We start from the raw sequence: 17,514 nt of genomic DNA, 5'->3' as shown, positions 1-17,514 counted from the left end.
CCTGCTGTTTCTGTTTTGATTTCTGGAGAATGTATCCATTGAAGTTGGTGGGGTATTAAAATTTCCTATTATTGTAGTATTGCTACTGATCTCTCCCTTTATGTCTATCAAAATATGCTTTATATATTTAGGTGCTCCTATATTAGGTGCATAAATATTTACAGTGGTTATATCCTCCTGTTGGATTGTCCCCTTTATCATTATGTAATGACCTTCTTTGTCCCCTATATAGCTTTCCTTTTAAAAGCTATTTTGTCAGATATAAGTACTGCTACCCCAGCCTTTTTTTTTTTTCATTCCATTTGCATGAAATACTTTTTTTCATCCCTTCACTTTCAGTCTGTGTGTATCTTTTGTTCTGATGTGGGTCTCTTGTGCATAGTATATATACAGGTCTCGTATTCTTATGCATGCAGCTACCCAACATCTTTTGATTGGATCATTTAATCCACTTACATGTAAGGTTATTATTGCAATGTACACACTTATTGCCATTTTAATCCTTTAAACTTATCATCCCCTTTCTCTCTATTTCTTTTTTCCTTTGTCCTTTTTATAGCAGTCTCCTTAACATTTCTTGCAGTACAGGTTTGGTTGTAATGAATTCCTTGACTCTTTTTTTCTGTCTGGGAAGCTGTTTATTTTTCCTTCCGTTTTAAATGACAGTCTTGCTGGATATAGTAGTCTTGCTTGTAGGTCCTTGTTTTGCATCACTTTGAATATTTCTTGCCAATCCTTTCTGGCCTCCAGGGTTTCTGTTACGAAGTCAGATGTCAGCCTTATGGTGGCTCCTTTGTAGATAATTAACTGCTTTTCTCTTGCAGCTTTTAGTATTCTTTCTTTGTCTCTTACCTTTGACATTTCAGTGATGATGTGTCTTGGTGCAGGCTTCCTTGGGTTCATCAATTTAGGGAAATTTCCAGCTATGATTTCTCCAAACAGGTTGTCTATGCCTTGTTTGTTTTCTTCACCTTCAGGAAACCCTATGATGCAGATGTTGTTTCTCTTCATGTTGTCACAGAGCTCTCTTAGTTTCCTCAGTCTTTCTGAGCCTCTTTCCTTTTTCTGCTGTGCTTCTGTGCTTTTGTTTATCTTGTCCTCTAAATTGCTGATTCGTCCTTCTGCTTCACCCAGCCTAATTTTGATTCCTTCTAGTGTAGGCTTCATTTCTGATACTGTATTTGTCATTTCTGACTGTTTCCTTTGATTGATTTCAATGTTTTTTTGATGCTTGCTATCTCTTTGTTTAAATTCTCATTGTGATCCTGCATTGTTGCTCTAAGATCCTTGAGCATCCTAAAAATCATTATTTTAACCTCTGTGTCTGGTAGTTTGTTACTTCTATTTCATTTATTTATTTTCTTGGGGTTTTTCTTGTTGATTCATTTAGGTCATTTTTTTTTTTCTTCTTCCCATTGTGTCTGTGTATTAGATAGCACTGTTTGAGTTTGAAATTTGTTGTGGTGTCTTTATGAGGAAAATGAGCTCAGTGGCACAGGCTTCCAGGCCACCTGACTTCCTTGCTCTAGCAATGCTTCTTGAGGGTAGTATTTGCCTTCCTGTTGTGAGTATTGAATGCAGTTGGTCCTTTCATGGGTAAGATTTTCCCTCAGGCTGGCTGGCTTTAAAAGTCAACCTTGATCCTGTGTATTAAACACTGTGCAGTGTCTGTCCTATTGGGTGTATTTACTCTTTGCAATGTCTGGTGCCTGCTGGACTCCTCCTTTGGGCTTGCTGCATGTGTAGCTACCTGAGTCTGGAGTTGGTGCTGTCACCCACCTACTACTGGTTGTGTTGGTTCTGGGTCTTCTTGGGTTGGCATCAGCTGTGGCTTATGAACTACAGTTAGCTGCCCGTCAGGAGCTAGTGCTCTGTTAGCTGTTTGTGTCTGCTTTTTCTCTGCCTGGGTAGTGTGGGAGGGGCCAAGCTGTGTATAAGGATCAGCTTCTTTCTGTTTAGAGATATTGTGGCTCTGTAAAAGCCTCAACCTTTGGAAGATTTGCCTCTCTTTTCAGCTGCTCCACCTCCTTTTGCAGCTGCCTGATTTTCCCACAGAGTTTTCCCAATAGAAGTGTGCAGCAGGTTGAGATTGGGTGGGGCCATATTTTCCTCTGGTGAAGTTCTCCCAACTGGGGAGACCCCTGGTCTCAGGGAGGAAGACTAAGAAAATCCTCCCTTGGGGCTCACTGTACTGCCTCCCAGAAAGTGGGTAAGCCCCTCAACTGGACCAAATAATGGGCTTGCAGGGACCCCCACTTGAAATGTCTGTGCTCCAAGCCTCTCTCCCTTCCCCCTGTGGAACCTAGACCATCAGGGCAGGATATCCGGCACCTGGACAGCTGACTGTGAGACTCCACCCTGTCCAATGTGCATGAGCTGCTGAGCTGGTGCTGACCACAAAGAGTGGGACTCACCTCAGCTGAGCCCCTCCCTTAGGACAGGCTGCCAGCCAGGGCCCTTAGGTCCTGAGCCAATGCACTCTACAACTGGCCTCTGGATGTGCTGACCCTGGGCCTCCCTGGTGGGAACTGGGCGCAGACTAATGGGGGACCCTTCCCGTGACAGGTCCTCAGTAACCGTCTTGGTTCTCTAAGCAATCCGGAAGTTGTGGCTGCCTGTGCTGGGTCCAGGTGCTTATGGAAACAGCAAGCTACATACCTAGGCTGGTGTTTACCCACACTGGGCCTGCAGGAAGTCTGCTTTAAAGACCAAGGTTCCCTGAGCCCAGCTTCCTGCAGCCTCTATGTGCTGGTTGCTTGTTAGGCTCAGTCACTGAAAAAAACCTCTGGTAGAGTCTACAGCCTGTGACAATTCAGGGATCAGGAAGGGTGGTGGGTGTGACTCAACCCCAGCTGTCAGTCTGACCAGACTTTTTCCCAGACCTCAGTGGAGCCTGGGGGGTGTGGCCTCTGAGACCCAGAGGTGTGGCCTGCCTACAGTTGGGACAATTTCTACTGAGTCTGGGAGGAGGAAGCACCAGGCATAGACTCGTGAGTGTAGGGCTGGGGGGTGGTAAATCTCCTGGCTCAATGCCAGAAAGCTGAGTCATTTTCATGGCTGGCATCTCAGCTCGGCCCCAACTCCATAGAGTACGGTTGCAGAGACTTCCTAGGGCGAGGTAGTGACCCTCCCCTAGGCTGATGCTGTGCAGAGGAGGGGCTTGCTCCACCCAAGGAAAATGGCGCCTGTAGAGCTGGAGAGTGACTCAGCATAGGGGTTCCGGTGGCCGTCCCTCTCAATGTTTCTTTCTCTCTGGGACTTCAACTTCCAACTCTGTCATACAATTTAATTCTATTCCTCTAAGCCAGGCCCTGAAGCCCTGGAGCCTCGGGTAAGTGACTTGAACAACATTTTCTGAACTGGCCATTTAAGGAGGAGCCAGTGCCTCCGGGAGCTCATTCTCTTTGTCACAGAAAGAAACCCCAGTTCCTTTCACCACCAAATGCTGTGTGGGTCCTCTTCTGGGCTCTGGGGATCTATGCTGAGTCTCTGGGCCTGGGGATGAGGATCCTCCCCTCTCAGGGCGACCCTCTCCTCTCCCACCCTATGTCCCACTCGCTCCAGGGTGAGGGGCGGCCATTTTGACATCTCTGCACTTCCTGCCAGTCTTGGTGTGGCTTCTTCTCTGATCCTGGATTTTACACACCTCTTCATTTAGTCCAGAGTTGGTTTATCAAGAAGATTGTTCTTAAATTAACTTGTAATCCAATTTTGTTTTTGGAGGTGGTCATTGGAACATCTACCTACTCTGTTGCTGTCTTGGAATCCTAAATATTTATTGTCATTTTATAAATGCAATAATTTATTGCCTGTTCTTAACTTTCCATTGTAGGCATTAAGGATAAATATTTTATTTTGATTTTCTGATTCATTTGGAGTTTTCTTTCTATGTTTGTTGTTATTTTTTAATTAGTTAAATTAAAATTTTAGAGGGATTTATTGAGCTTTCCATTTTATTTAATATACTGTCTTTTTAAAAAGGTTCATGTTGCCTTGGCTGGATAGCTCATTTTGCAGAACATCATCCGGGAGTGCAGAGTTTGCCGGTTTGATCCCTGGCCAGGGCACGTACAGGAGCAGATTGATGTTCTTCTCTCTGTCTCTGACTCTCTCTCTAAAATCAATCATTAAAAAAGGTACATGTGAATATTTGAAAAAAAATCTATATTTTCATGATGTATTGCTGAAGTCAATATTTTTAGTTTTAATATTAAAGCCAGGGGTCCCCAAACTTTTTACACAGGGGGCCAGTTCACTGTGCCTCAGACCGTTGGAGGGCCGGACTATAAAAAAAACTATGAAAAATCCTTATGCACACTGCACATATCTTATTTTAAAGTAAAAAAACAAAACGGGAACAAATACAATATTTAAAATAAAGAACAAGTAAATTTAAATCAACAAACTGACCAGTATTTCAATGGGAACTTTAAGCCTGCTTTTGGCTAATGAGGTGGTCAATATCTGGTTCCATATTTGTCACTGCTAGCCGTAACAAGTGATATGACACGCTTCTGGAGCCATAATGTGTCTGTCCCAAGTCACCAGAAGTAGTACCGTACGTGAGCAACACCGTGCTTTGCGGCACCGCCACATACAGTACACTGACCACCAATGAAAGAGGTGCCCCTTCTGGAAGTGCAGTGGGGGCCGGATAAATGGCCACGGGGGGCCGCATGCGGCCCGCAGGCCGTAGTTTGGGGACCCCTGATTAAAGCCATATTAAAAATACTATTTCATCCATTCTCTTCTCCTGTTTTGAACTTCAGTAGTGCTTTGAATTCTTTCTAATGTCACTGAGCATATTTATTTATTTTTTTCTTTCATGGATTTTGCTTTTGGCCCTTTATTTTTTACTACTTTTATTGATTTTTATTTATTGTGTTTACATAGATTCTAGTGTTGCCCCGAATTCATCCCCCTCCCCCATCTGCCCCTCAACATCTCCCTGTCCTCCTCCCCATAGCGCCCTCCCCCTTCCCTTCAGCTTTATCCCTTCCTATCATCCTCTTTCCCTCTGCACTGAGCATATTTAATGTTGTGTTCCTACATGCAGAGGAGGGGCAGTGTATTAGTGAAATCAGTGTTGAAATTAAATGATGTGGTTTGAATAAAAAATACTATTTGCCTATTTATCTGTCACAAATTTACAGTGGTATATTAATATCATCTATTTCAGTGATGTTTGTGTCAAATGTACTCTTTCTGCGAAAGACTTATTTATTGATTTTCCATAGATAGGAGAGGGGGCAGGGAGCGAGAAGCTATGTTTTTTCAATTTAGTTGTTCATTGCTTACTTGTTGCTTGTCATATGTGCCTTGACCCAGCAAATCCAGTAGTTTGAACCAGTAACCTCTGTGTTCCAGATCATCGCTTTATCCACTGTGCCACCAAAGGTCAGACAACCAATGTCCTTGTTTTTGAAAGACCATTTGTTTGATGTGACTTAGTCCCTGCTATTTGCCACCCAGAGTAGCCACAGAGTAACTTCTAACCAGTGTTCTTCGGTAAATCCCTACTTTATACCACTTAGCGCATCTCATTTTGAATTTGCTTACACGTTGCTGTGGCTTTTGCTTTTCCTGACTCATTTTTCTACATTGGCCTGATCCTGATAGATTTTGCCTCTGTTTCTTATCATTATCTTCTCTGGGTTGTTTTGAAGGATTCGGGGGTCTCTGAAAACCAGCCAGTGACACCCAGAGCCAGGACCACCTCGTCTATACCTGTGAGGAGAGCAAGGTCCACATGGAGACGTGCTGGCACCACCCTTTCTGGGAGGCTGACGATTTGTGCATCACCTGCTATAACAAGAAAACCCGTGAGCACAGAATGGAGAACGGAAAACCTGGCTTAGATGAGGAGAGCAGCAACCTGCAGGCTGCAGTCACCCAGACCCCGGGAGACACCGCCACATAAGCTACCAGCGCTGCATGCTGGAATTGATCCATGCCTGCCAGTGCAAAGATGTCGATTGCTCTTTTGCTGAATGCCAGAAGATGAAACGGGTTGTGCAGCGCACCGAGTGTTGCTAACAGAAAGCCAACAGAAACTGCCCCATCTGCAAAGTGCTCATTGCCGTCTGCTGCCACCACGCCAAGCACTGCCAACAGAACATCTCCTCTGCCCCATTCTGCTGCAACATCAGGAAAAGCTCAAGCAGGAGCAAGAGATGCAAGATGAAATGCAAGAGGTGCAAGAAATGAGCATGGGTCAGATGGACCAGTTCCCCCAGGTCTTGGAAGCAGAAGCAGGAGCAAGTCAACAGGCCCAGCCGGAGTGACTCCTTTAGCAACAGAGAGGATCCTCTGCTCAGCCACACCCCATGAGCCCTCAACAGTATATGTCCCTAAATCAGGCTCAGTCCCCACACCTTCAAGGCCAACAGATCCCTCCTCTTCTCTTCAGTGAAGAGCTTTCTTCACAGCCTGTCACTTCTTCATGGCTGCAGTCTCTGCGTCTCCCCACTTCAGCCTTTCCCCAAGGATGCAGCCTCACCCTTCTCCACACTGCGTTTCCCCACAGATCAGTCCTCTACATGTAGGTGTTAAGCTTACGCTGGCTCCCTTAATTCCACAGCTCTCATAAAACTCACACTAGGGCAACTTCTTCAATAAGCATCTCTCTCACTCAATCTCTCCCCTCACCTTAAGCAACTCTCTCCACCCTGGAAATGTTCTGAGAATGATTTTGAGAGAAGGGCATCATGCAGACTGAGAAAGGGAGACAGTCTGTTACTAAGGCAGCAAAACCCCAATATGCTAATCTGAGCATGTCCAGGACTAGACAACCCCGTGCCAGCAAGTAACCCCTATAACTAATGCTCTCTCCCTCAGCTTGGCGCTGACCCCCTTTGCTGGTCTCAACCCACTTCCACCCAGGCACCTTTAAAATAAACTTTCTTTTGGAACACTCTAGCATCGTGTTTTCAGTTTGTACTGCTGTTTCTACCTTTCATTCTGGTGCTGAAACCTGGTAGGTGTGTGTGTGCCAGAGACGGATCTAGAATCTACCCCCATCCTGGGAGGGGTGAGGTTTGCTACCCGGAAAGCAGTGGGCAGCAGTGAGCAGTGTTAGCTCTTCCCCGGCTAACCCCCAGATCCTGCCTTCCTTGCCCAGGGAGTTGAGGAACTAGTTCCCCTGGCTCTCTGAACATGCCTCCTGAACCCCCCAAGAAGGGAAACTCTTTTCCTGTGGGGAGACAAAGTGAAAACTGGACACCAGGATTAACTATTGCCCTCTTGTTTCACCTTGCCACATCCACTCCGGGCAACCATCACGTTTCTGTGAGTAAATCTTGTGGTTCTATAAGCGGGAACTTTCCAACTCCCCTGCAGCTTTCATTCCACCCTCCAGGATGGTCCATTGAAAAACGCCAACGTTGGTCAGAGGGGTTCCCAGCATTAGCCAGGCATTGGCCTTTGGCTGGCCTGCCCTAGGGGATGCCTGGAAACCAGCCAGCCTCCAGTTCCAATGGGCCTAAGGCAGCGGGGACGTCTCCCTTGTCCGAATGCTCATGGCACCATCCAGGATGGTCCGTTTCCTCCTGATAGACTGCTTGACACACACCACATTATGGGGATCTTTCAAACTTTCAATCCACCATCCCCAACACAACCCCTTTGGGTTGCCTCAAAAAAAAAAAAGAAAAACCAAAACATTAAATTCCTTATAAGCTTGGTCTTATGCCAGATCTCAGGCTGTCAGTGAAAGGAGAAGGGGTCCCAAGTCCTTTTTGCACCGAGGTCACAACTTTGTAATTCTTGCTCTCCCTCTCCAACATCCCTTCCTCCTTTGATCCTGCAGACCACAGGCTCCCACACCCGCCTCCCTCTGCTCCTCAACCTCCTGATGCCCAGGACGCATCCTCATAGCAACCAGAGCCCGCTCCCTATTCAGTGTGGCCACACACTGGGGCAGGCTTTGGCCCTGCTTTCTCCCCTATCTTGGCAGGCCCCTATTAGAATGCCCTCTATAGGAGGTAGCTGAGGTTCAGGGCACTGCACGAGTCCATGTCTCGTATTTCCTAACTGAGCTATCGCAGAGATATACCACCCGAGACCCCTCTAGCACAGAAGGGCAACTAGTCCTTCACACTAATTTCATTTCCCAGTCTGCACCCGACTTTCTGCACAAGCTGCAGACACTGGAAAACAGCCCTGAAACTCCCCAAGGAGACCTTTTAAACCCGGCCTTCAAGGTATTTAACAATAGGTATGAAGAAGCCCCATGTAGGAACTAGCTACCTTTGAAATGCTTGCCTCTGCCATGAAGGGCCCGCAGACCCAATCCCAGAGGGCTGAGTCCTCTCTGAAAAAAAAAATCATCCTATTATAACCTGCCAGGTGCTTGCTGTAAGTGAGGCAGTGAAGGTCACTGGGTCAGCAAGTGTCCTCATCCAGGCCAGTCCCCAGAGCATTGCCCCTGTTGCAGTGGGCCCCATTGGAAGTGGGGCTGTGACCGGATCTTTCTAGGTAAGACCCTACCCCATCCCAGGCTGGCTGGCCCCTCCTTTCTGGAGCTGATAGGCCTGGTCCCTGAAGCTGATGGTGCCTGGGGACAGACGGCCACGTCTTCTGAGCCTTGGACAAAGCTTGATGGGGGCAGATAGGACAATTTCTTTCCTTATAAATACCAGGGCAATTTATTTTGCCTTACCGGGGTAAGGTCCCTGCCAACAGTCTGCGATTTCTGTTGTGGGGCTTGATGGCCAAGCTTCCCAGTGCTTTTCAAACCCATTCCCACAATATCTGCTAGAATCCCTTGCTTTCACACATGCTTTTTACTTTTCCCCTCCTGTCCCATCCACCCATCCTGTTACTGGGCCAAGATATTCTCTCAAAATTAAATATCTCCCTTACTTACCATAACCTCCATAACCCTCTTTACCCCTGCCCCTGATTCAGCTCAGGCTTTCCTCCTACTTCTCCTGCAATGCTCAAAGAAAATAATATCTCACTTGCCCTTTCTAGACAGTAAAACTCAGTGTAAAAAAAAAGGTGGGGGGAGACACTTTTAAAATCCAAGTGACCACTTAGCATCCCACCCTCCCCCTCTTTTCAGTCATCCTGAAAAGCTGCCAAGGACAAGTAATGAAAACAGCTCCCTAAGATGTGACTACCCACCATAAACTGCTCTTAGCTAGAAATGTTTGTGCAGTGGGAAAAGTATTTACTAAGCAGTTTTATAGACTACAGATAGGAATATATCATATACTATTATTTTGTTCCGCTTCTCCGAAACCAGAGGTAGTCACAACCTATTCTTCCCTTATTTCTATTCCAGATCCATGATGCTTTCTCATTTTGTCCAAGCTTTATTTTCTCTATAACCTCTATAAATTCCTGGTCCCCTTTGTTCCCTCTCCATCCATGGGGGAAATAACATCCTATTTCTCACCACAACAATTCTTAGTCGCCAAACCTCTCCTGCCTTAAACTCCAGCCACTGGCTATGCTATCATCAGCCAATCCCCTCCAGTTCTCCATATTTAATGGGGCCCCTGCTAATCTCACACATATTCTTGGGCTACAACCATATTGGCCTAGTCCAGAATCCCTTGATATTGGACACAATCCACCAATCCCTGTTACTGTAACGCCTGCTAATACTAATTAGCATCTCTGTCTGACCCATTTTACACTCTGACACACAGGATAGGCCCCAACTTACTCAAACAGCAGTCATACCCTACATACATTCAATCTAGACACTGCCCGTTTTAAAATTCAGATTTGGCCCGGCCGGAACACTTCCTGCTGGGATTCTTCCAGCCATTTCTATATCAGGTTTACCTGTAATGACAGTCATAATATAGTCTTCTTTTTCTCTAACCCTACATTATATATAATAAAACTAACCCACCCCCCAGGGGTCTGCTCCTAGTGCAGACGGGAGGCACACTGGACCTGCTCCTGTCCCAATCCCAGGCCACCAGCAGACCCTGCCCTCTCTATAATTGTACAAGCCATTAGAATTCAAACTTCCCACAAGCCCCTCAAAACAGGAAAGTCATCCCTTCTTGTCCAGGCCTCTCCCTGGCACTGGCCTGGATGCAACAGCACTTTTTAGCATCCTAGGGGAAAGGAGAAGACTAACAGCTTCCAGCCCCATCACAGGCCTCCAGTTCTACCATCTCAGTGGGAAATCCTTGGGTAACTCTACAGGTGCCCAGCAAGGCCATTTCTTTCCTATTAGATATGAGGGCCACTCTTTATATTTTCAGAACTGTTTGTTTCTTTCCTCTCAGTTATTGGGGTCCACAGTATCCCCTTCAACCCACTGATCACCCCCTCTTTCCTCTGTTTTCTAGAAGATTAACGCATTACCCACTCCTCCCTCATTATTCCCAGCTGACCAACCCCTATCCTAGGGCAAAATAAGAGGGCAAAACCTCACATTTAGACAATCACCAACAGTTCTTTTCTCCCACCATCTTTCTGACTTACTATCTTAACAAAACTACACAAACTCTCCCTCCCTCCTGAATTCAAGCCTTTCCCGCCACCAAACTATCAAGACCAAATCCTCCCCTTAGAAGTCACATACCAACAAACTGAATTAATAGCTCTCTATATCCTTCAATCGATTCATAATTCTTTTCATTTAGGATAATAACGTCCCCTACAATTTTCGAAACCTCTTATCACCCACCCTAATCTAACCACTACCCTCCAACATATAACCTAAGCTTGCTTTATCTTGTTTGGTTTCTCCACAGGGAAGTGTCAGGCCCCATCCTTCTCCACACATCAAGTGAGAGGCCAGGTGCCAGGCAAGACTGGCAAAGAGCTTTCACCCACATGCCCCAGACACTCATTCAACACATAATTTTCCAATTTGGCCTTCCAACATCATTACAGTCTGATAGTGGACCGGCATTCATATCTCAAATACCACAACAGACAACATCCACCCTCAACATGCAGTGACATCTCCATACACCCTAACGACCTCAGTTCTCAGAAAGGTTGAAAGAACCAATTCCTTTTCAAAATACATTTAACCAAACTAAGCATAAAAACTCAAAAATCCTGGACCTCTCTCCTCCCTATAGCTGTAGTGAGGATTTGGGGAAGCCCAAGGGCCCCTACATCCTTTAGTCTTTTTTTTTTAATTTATTTTTTTAAATTTTTTTAGTTTTTGCATTTTTCTGAAGTTTGAAACAGGGAGACAGTCAGACAGACTCTTGCATGTGCTCGATTGGGATCCACCCGGCATGCCCACCAGGGGGAGATGCTCCGCCTGAGGCAGAGGCCACAGAGCCATCCTCAGCGCCCGGGCCAACTTTGCTCCAATGGAGCCTTGGCTGCAGGAGGGGAAGAGAGAGAGAGGAAGGAGAGGGGGAAGGGTGGAGAAGTAGATGGGTGCTTCTCCTGTGTGCCCTGGCCAGGAATCGTATCTGGGACTCCTGCACGCCAGGCTGACGCTTTACCACTGAGCCAACCCTGCAGGGCCCCCTTAGTCTTTTTAAATTCATGTAGGAAGGCCATTCCTGCTGGGAAATTTCCCTCCCACAGAAACCCCTCTAGGGGTCTATCTCCCAACTCTAAACCTTGTCAGACAACTTGTGAGGGAACATTTAAGTCAGGTCTGGCTACAACCACACACCAGGAACGCCCTCTGCTCCCTTCCTACCAGGGGATGGGTCCTACTGAAAGACGGGCAACCCTCCTCCACCCCCTTACAGCCGAAAAGGCAGGGCCCATACCAGGTACTACTCACTACCCCACAGCTGAAAAACTGAAGGGACTGCCCAGCTGGGCTCACCTTTCTGGGATAAAATGCATCCCCAAAAAACCCAGGTCACAGGGAAGAACTCTGTCTCATAAATCCTGAAGTGACCCCATCAGACCCACAATTTCACCTTTCCCACATTCTAGAAAAGCCAGCAGGTGAGTAACACTCCTTGTGCCTGTCCCCTTCCTGCTCCTCTATGTGACCCCGAGCTCAACCCCCCCCCCCCACACACACTGCCTCAAAATATCCTCTCTGTTCTCTCTGCTGCACCTCTCCCATTAAGGGTTCCTATGCTCACATTCCTCTGGGACTCCTACCTAATGGGGGATTTAGATTCTCCTTGGGATGCAATTTCCCAACTCCTAGACCCCAATTCTCTAGTTACCTTTTCATTTGGAGACCCCCAATTAGGAGTAAGCACGCTTATTCCTTTCTTTCTCCTCAGGAATCTTAACAGTGTAAATTCTGATACCACTCTAAAGTCCTTTCTAACTCCTTTATATTTAGAACAAACTCTTAATCTCACATACTCCTGGCTCTGTCTCTCCCTGTCGTCCTCCGCTACACTGCTGTTCCAGTACCTCTTGCTCAGTGGGACACCATTAAAGCAACCTGAGCCCACACAGAACAAAGGGGCACTAGTTTTTCTGAAGTGGCAAGCTCCCTTCTTCATAACTATGTAACTGCCCAAGCTTACCAAGCCTTACATTTCCAGATTTATGCCAACAGTTTAAAAACACTCGCTCCTTACCGTCCGCCTATAAAAGGCCCTGTTTCTCTACACACTCTCCTAATATGTCAAGGCTCCCTGTGTCTCACCAGAACCTCAGGGAACAGTTTAGTTGGCCATCTGCCAAAAAGGGCATGCAGCTTTACTATTACTCTGCAACTTCCCGCCACACATGTCTCAACTAATAGACCACCAGGTGTCTCCTGAGGCAAACGGCCACTTCCTCCAACCAGTCCGGTTTCCCTCCTTTCCTACTTTACAAGACCCTTCTTGTAACTGGTCTTATCCCTCCCGCTCCCTTTTCCCCTGATTCACCTTCAACCCTGGTGTTTCCCCTCATTTTCACCGCACTGAATGAGCAATGACCCATCTGTCTCCTCTTATTGGAGCAAGAATAGCGTCTACATTATCAGTCTGGACAGCAGAACCCCAAGAAAGGAACATACCTCCCTATCCTCTTTCTCACCTCTTCTCAATTCATCTCCCTCCCTGCCTGACAACAGGGAATATTCTCCCTCTGCGGTGAGGATGTCTGAAATGGCAGCTACAATAAGAGAACACCGGTCCAATGTCTGGGACACTTGGTGAAACAAAATCAATTGGTATGCATGGCTACTCCCTTTCATAGCTGCTGTATCCTCCTCACATTTGCTCTAATTATCGGACCATATCTTGTACATCTCCTTTCTTCTTCTCCCCAGGATCACCTAAGGGCATTTGCAGACCAGTTCCTGAGAGAGATTATGTTGCTGCAAGACACCACCCTGTACCAGGCTCTGGTCCAGACCTCAGAAAAATCACTATCAACAACCAGCTGATTTTCATCTATCTCGAGCTCCATAAACTTGATCGACCCTAAGCAGAGGAAGCAGCTATGGAAGATGAGACCTTCAGCCTTCTCCCATAAACAACAAAAGGCTGGAATGTTAGGCTTAGGCTGGCTTTTTAAATTCCACAGCCAATGTAAAACTCAAATTCCCCTCACCCAACTTGACACTAGGGCAACTTCTTCAGCCAGTGTCTCCCTTGTCCAAACTTCTCCTCCCCGTAAGTGACTCCCCCCTCCCCCGGGAAGCTTCTGAGAAATGTTTTTGAGACAAGGAGATCATGAGTGGCCTGAGATTGGGAACTGGAAACAGTCTGTAACCAAGGCAACAAAACCCGATATGCTAATCTAAACATGTCCGGGTCTAGGCAACCCTGTGCTAGTAAGTAACCCCTATACCTAATGCTCTCTTTCCAAGATGTGAATTCAGACCTCTCACAGAGTACAGTAGACATGTCCTACCGACCTGTAGTAGCACTGTGGAAGCAAAAGAATTCTTTTCTTTTTCAGTTTGTACTAAAAATAATGTCTTTGTTTCTTTTTTTAATGACAGTTTTGCTTCTTTATTTCCAATTTGGATCCCCTTTATTTCTTCTTCTTGTCTGATTGCTGTGGCTAGAACTTCCAGTACTATGTTGAATAAGAATGGTGAAAGGGGACACCCCTCTCTTGTTTCTGATCTTAATGAGAGTATTTTTAATTTTTGCCCATTGAGTATGATGTTTGCTGTTAGTTGTCATATATGTTCTGTATTATGTTGCGGTATGTTCCATGTATTCCCACTTTGCTGAGAGTCTTGATAATAAATGAGTGCTGGATTTTATTGAATGCTTTTTCTGCATCTATTGGTATAATCATGTGATATTTATTCTTCATTTTGTTTATTGGATAAATCACATTTATTGATTTGCACATATTGTACCAGCCTTACCTCCCTGGAATAAATCCCACTTGATCATGATGTATGATATTTTTAATGTATTGCTAGATCTGGTTTGCTTAAGATTTTGTTGAGAATTTTATCATTGGTGTGCATCAGGAATATTGGCCTATAGTATTCTTTCTTTGTAGTGTCTTTCCCTGATTTTGAAATGAGGATAATGCTTGTTTCATAAAATGAGCTTGCAAGTCTTCCCTCCTCTTGAGTTTTTTGGAATAGATTGAGAAGAATAGGTGTCCATTCTTCTTTGAATGTTTGGTAAAATTCACCTGTAAAGCCATCTGATCCAGGAATTTTGTTTGCTGGGAGTTTTTTTTAACTGTTTCAATTTCATTTGTTGTAATCGGTCTGTTTAGGTTTTCTGGTTCTTCCAGATTGAGTTTTGGAAGATTGCATGCTTCCAGGATTTTATCTATTTCACCTAGGTTGTTCAAATTTTGGGGGGGGAAAATCTTCATAGTATTTTCTTACAATTCTTTGTATTTCTGTGGTGTCAGTAGTTACTTCTCCACTTTCATTTCTGAATTTATTTATTTGTGTCCTTTCTCTTTCTTTCTTGCTGAGACTGGTTAAAGGTTCATCAATCTTGTTTACCTTTTCAAAGAGCCAGCTCTTGGTTTCATTGATCTTTTGTATTCTTTTACTAGCTTCTATGCCATTTCTTTCTACTCTGATCTTTATTATTTTTTCCCTTCTACTTTGTCTGGGTTTTATTTGTTGTTCTTTTTCTAGTTTTTTTAGGTTCCGGGTAAGGTTGTTTATTTGAGTGGCTTTTTTGTGTGTGTTTTTTTGCCTCTGAAGATAAGCCTGTAATTCTGTGAACTTCCCTCTCAGGACTGTTTTGCTGTGTCCCATAGATTTGGGATTGTTGTATGTTCATTTTCATTTGTTTCCAGGAAACTTTTAAGTCGTCCTTGATCTCATTGTTAATCCATTCGTTTTTTAAATAACATGCTATTTAACCTCCAGTGTTTGAATGTTTTTTTGTTTCTGTATTGTATGGATTCTAGTTTCATCATATTGTGATCAGAGAAGATGCTTGATATGACTCAATCTTCTTAAATTTATTTATACTTGTTTTGAGTCCTAACATGTGGTTTACTCTAGAAAATGTACCATAAGCACTTTAAAGGAATAGGAATGTATATTCAGCTGCTTTGGAGTGAAAGATTCTGAAAATATCAATTAAATCCAGTTGTCTAGTATGTCATTTAAGGCCACTGTTTCTTTAGTGATTTCCTGCCTGGAGGATGTATCCATTGAAGTTGGTGGGGTATTAAAATCCCTTATTATTGTAGTATTGCTGTTGATCTTGCCCTTTATGTCCATCAAAATCTACTATATATATTTAGGTGCTCCTATATTAGGTGCATAAGTATTTACAGTGGTTATATCCTCCTATTGGATTGTTCCCTTTATCATTATGTAATGACCTTCTTTGTCCTCTACTATAGCTTTCTTTTTAAAAGCTATTTTGTCAGATATAAGTATTGCTACCCCAGCCTTTTTTTTATTTCCACGTACATGAACTAATTTTTTCCATCCCTTCACTTTCAGTCTACATGTCTCTTTTGTTCTGAGGTGGGTCTCTTGTACACAGCATATATAACCTGTTTTCTTATCCATGCAGCTACCCTACATTTTTTTATTAGATTGCTTAATCCATTTATATTTAAGGTTATTATTGATATGTACTTATTTATTGCCATTTTATCTTTTAAACCTACCACCCTCTTTCTCTCGATTTCTTTTTCCCTTTGTTCTTTTCATAGTAGACTCCTTCACATTTTTGCAGTACTCGTTTGGTTGTAATGAATTCCTCGACTCTTTTTTTTCTGGCTGGGAAGCTGTTTATTTCTCTTTCCATTTTAAATGACAGTCTTGCTGGATAAAGTAGTCTTGCTTGTAGGTCCTTGTTTTGCATCACTTTGAATATTTCTTGCCAATCCTTTCTGGCTTTCAGGGTTTCTGTTGCGAAGTCAGATGTCAGCCTTATGGGGGCTCCTTTGTAGATAATTAACTGCTTTTCTCTTGCAGCTTTTAGTATTCTTTGTCTCTCACCTTTGACATTTTAGTGATGATGTGTCTTGGTGCAGGCTTCCTTGGGTTCATCAATTTAGGGAAATTTCCAGCTATGATTTCTCCAAACAGGTTGTCTATGCCTTGTTTGTTTTCTTCACCTTCAGGAAACCCTATGATGCAGATGTTGTTTCTCTTCGTGTTGTCACAGAGCTCTCTTAGTTTCCTCAGACGTTCTGAGCCTTTTTCCTTTTTCTGCTCTGCTTCTGTGCTTTTGTTTATCTTGTCCTCTAAATTGCTGATTCGACCTTCTGCTTCACCCAGCCTGCTTTTGATTCCTTCTAATGCAGGCTCATTTTAAATATTATATTTGTCATTTCTGACTGTTTCCTTTGAATGATTTCAATGTCTTTTTTGATGCTTGCTATCTCTTTCTTTAACTTCTCATTGTGAACCTGCATTGTTGCTCTAAGATCCTTGAGCATCCTAAAAGTCATTATTTTAACCTCTGTGTCTGGTAGTTTGTTACTTCTATTTCATTTATTTATTTTCTTGGGGGTTTTCTTATTGATTCATTTAGGTCATTTTTTTTCCTTCCCATTGTGTCTGTGTATTAGGTAGCACTGTCTGAGTTTGAAATTTGTTGTGGTGTCTTTATGAGGAAAATGAGCTCAGTGGTACAGGCTTCCAGGCCACCTGACTTCCATGCTTTAGCAATGCTTTTTGAGGGTATTATTTACCTTCATTTTGTGAGTATTGAATGCAGTTGGTGCTTTCATGGGTAAGATTTTCCCTCAGGCTGGCTGGCTCTAAGCGTCAACCTTGATCCTGTGTATTAGATCCTGTGCAGTGTCTGTCCTACAGGGTGTACTTAGTCTTTGCAATGTCTGGTGCCTGCTGGACTCCTCCTTTGGGCTTGCTGCATGTGTAGCTACCTGAGTCTGGAGTTGGTGCTGTCACCCACCTACTACTGGTTGTGTTGGTTCTGGGTCTTCTTGGGTTGGCGTCAGCTGTGGCTTGTGAACTACTGTTAGCTGCCCATCAGGAACTAGTGCTCTGTTAGCTGTTTGTGTCTGCTTTTTCTCTGCCTGGGTAGTGTGGGAGGGGCCAAGCTGTGTATAAGGATCAGCTTCTTTCTGTTTAGAGATATTGTGGCTCTGTAAAAGCCTCAACCTTTGTAAGATTTGCCTCACTTTTCAGCTGCTCCACCTCCTTTTGCAGCTGCCTGACCTTCCCACAGAGTTTTCCCAAGTGAAGTG

The 17,514-nt window shown here is 44.4% G+C and overlaps 1 long non-coding RNA gene across 1 annotated transcript; it reads left to right on the top strand.

Moving 5' to 3' along the window:
* The first annotated feature begins 3,026 nt into the window (after positions 1-3,026).
* Positions 3,027-6,918, top strand: LOC136329285 (uncharacterized). The gene is made up of 2 exons (XR_010730173.1): positions 3,027-3,331; positions 5,667-6,918. It is a non-coding gene; the product is annotated as an uncharacterized lncRNA (long non-coding RNA).
* The last annotated feature ends 10,596 nt before the right edge of the window (positions 6,919-17,514 follow it).

The sequence above is a fragment of the Saccopteryx bilineata genome, chromosome 3 (genome assembly GCF_036850765.1).
Source record: "Saccopteryx bilineata isolate mSacBil1 chromosome 3, mSacBil1_pri_phased_curated, whole genome shotgun sequence".
Lineage (NCBI taxonomy): Eukaryota > Metazoa > Chordata > Mammalia > Chiroptera > Emballonuridae > Saccopteryx > Saccopteryx bilineata.
This window is presented reverse-complemented; position numbering and strand designations above follow the sequence as displayed.